Here is a 2,862-nt window from a genome sequence, read left to right as displayed (position 1 = left end):
TGAGATGAACAACGCAATGCCTCCGAAAGAATTGAAAGAATGGAATGAAAAGAACTTAGAAGGAAGGATTGAATGGAGTTGTTGAGAAAATCAACAACGAAAGAATAAGCTTGTTGTGGACTTATCAAAACAACTCAAAACTTGAGGTGAAATTATACCACAACCAATGTCTGAATAGCTGAGAAGAACGAAGAAATGCAAAACTCCACTTCAGGAGAAAACGGAGAATTATTTGCACTTCGAGATGCGAGAAGAAAAGATTCTTGAACTCCTCCAACAAGAATCTTGAAGAACACTTGAGGAATGGATTAAATCATGAAGAACTCCGGTGACAAAAGGATGATGAGATAGAATGAAGGAAGAAAGAATAAGATGAGCCTTGCGGTGATTTAGATGGGGGTTCCGATGAAATGGCCAAGGAAATTTGAACTCCGGAAAAGAAAAGATGAAAACACTTGGAACTAGAATTTATTCATCAAGAACAAACTCCGAAGGAAGGGATTACTCACTTGGATAAAATAAGAATAAGATTTATTGTATTCTTATCCTTCATCACATTTAATTGATGATAAACGAATTTTTCATACTACTTATTCTCGTTGAAAAGGATTAAGGGGGGTATAGCACAAAACTTGGGCCTCCTTCCTGGGTTGGGCCGTGGCATAACATGTCCCTTCCTCCCTCTCCTTTCCAATAGGTATACCCATGCATGTTTAGCTGAAGTGATCCGTTCTTGCGTCTTGCTCTCCTGTCAATGAGAACCTCATGGAGCTCTTCATCATGATTGATGCATGTCAGCGGGCCTCAGCATGATCTATTACCGTTGTCATTCTCTACTTTGGATATGCTAGAGGAGACAGAAAGGTATGTCCAAATGGTTAAACTGGCTGATTGCTTTTGAAAGAAGTTAATTATGTTTTGGTGTAATCAGGCTGAATTATATTAGATTTGTTTAACTGGATTTGCTTCTTCCCATCTCATGATATTGTAATCAGATATTCAGTTTATTTTTCAGTCATGTAGTTGATTTAATCAGCGCAACAGTTTTAGTATTCATGTTTGAGTCTTGTATCATTTTGTTTTTCAGTCTAAAATCCTTGTTTAATTGGTCAGTCTGTGTTATAGTTACTCCTCTTTCTCAATATTTTGAACCTTTGAGCTATTTTCAGTTTAACCAAGAGTATGTTTTCTTCATATTTTTGGACCATCCATAGATGGCCAGGAGAGCAGCTTCTCCGCTTTCATGTGTAACCTCCCTATCTTTCTGCCTCTTTTCGCGCGTGTTCGCGTGCGGATCTTTTGGTGTGGAAAACTAAAACCTACTGTTCAAAGTATTTTTCTGTTTTCGGTAAGCTCACAATTGTAAACTAGGACCTACATAATTTTATTATTCAACCATTTTTAAGTGATTGTTGGTACATATCATCTTGGTTCTGAGTAGTGTTCAATGTCATTTAAATTATGTTCGGTGGAGAGAGATGACCTCAAACTGTTGTCATGATATGTCCTCATTTTAGAGTGTTGCAGGTAGTGAGGGAGTATGAACACAAGCAGAGAGACACTGCCATCTTCACCACTGAAGTTTCGTTATGATATATTTCATTCTATTTTATTTTTATCACACGCCTAGAAGCTTTGCTTTTGCTAAGATTTTCAGTTCCATTCATTAGTTTGGTACAATTTGACAATGGCCAACCATATATCATGCACAGGTGCAGGATACAGTTTGACAATGCACAGGCGAAGGGTACAGTAGTCATTGTTCGTATATTCAACATATGGTCCATCTTATGCATACAAGGTGCTACCCTGTCCTTGGTGTGTATGTTCTAAGAGGAGCACAATTTCAGAAGAGTATTTTTTTTATTTGAAGTGGTTTGATTTTCTATCTAGACTTTTGTATCGGGCATCATTTTGGATCTTATGTAAAATAATTATGATAATCCTGTCCGTATGACTATCATCAATCTATACTTATTTTTATCTTATGTGTCTACATATTTTGATGCACACTCTTTTAATATTTGGCTTGCTCTCCGCATTTACGCCGCGGGCGCAACTGGTCGGCGTCGCTCTTTTGGCGCTGGGCAGCGCAGCTCGCACGAGCTATATGGAAAGAACGCATTCTGACTACACTAGCATTTCTTTCCTCTTGCCCCGATCACCACCGTCAGCCGCTTTTGTAGATCGCTGTGCGCACCCGTCGCCACACGGAAACCCAGATGCCTCCACTATCGCCTCCTCCAAGCTTACCCGTGCCTTGCCTCCTACGCCTTGACTTCACCCTGCCCTCCTCACCCACTGACACCACGGCCCTACCTCGGGGTCACCGGTCATCCGCGTCGCCTGCACAGTCCCCGGTCGGCGCCCGTCCACGTCGTCGGAGTGGATCGCAAGCCAGTCCCGGACGCACCACACCATCCACGTCGCTGACATGCGGGGCGCCCGCTGGAGCCCCCCACTGGTAAGCGGCGTGGCGTCGGTCGTTACGCGGGGAGGAGGAGGACGTGGCGGCCCGCGCGGCGCGTCCCGTAGCTGCTGCATGAGAGCATCTCCAGCAGCCGCGCTAAACTAGCGCCGCGCCGCAAAATAGGCCTTTTTAGCGCGCGCGCAACGCGGCGGCTCGCTCCAGAGGGCGCGCAAAAACGGCGCGCGCGCGATAATTGGTTGGGCGCGCGGTCAAAAACACTTATCCGCGCGGTGTATTTGGAGCGCCAGCTACAGCGCGCGGCACACTCGAGCGCTCGCGCCCGCACTCTCTCCCTCTCCTTGTCCTACGCCCCGCGCGCGCCGGCGCCGGCGCCCTGCCCCCCGCCATGGACGCGCACACCGGCGCCCCGCTCACCCCGTTGTACATCCGCG

Source organism: Triticum dicoccoides, chromosome 7B (assembly GCF_002162155.2).
Source record: "Triticum dicoccoides isolate Atlit2015 ecotype Zavitan chromosome 7B, WEW_v2.0, whole genome shotgun sequence".
Taxonomy (NCBI): Eukaryota; Viridiplantae; Streptophyta; class Magnoliopsida; order Poales; family Poaceae; genus Triticum; species Triticum dicoccoides.
This window is presented reverse-complemented; position numbering follows the sequence as displayed.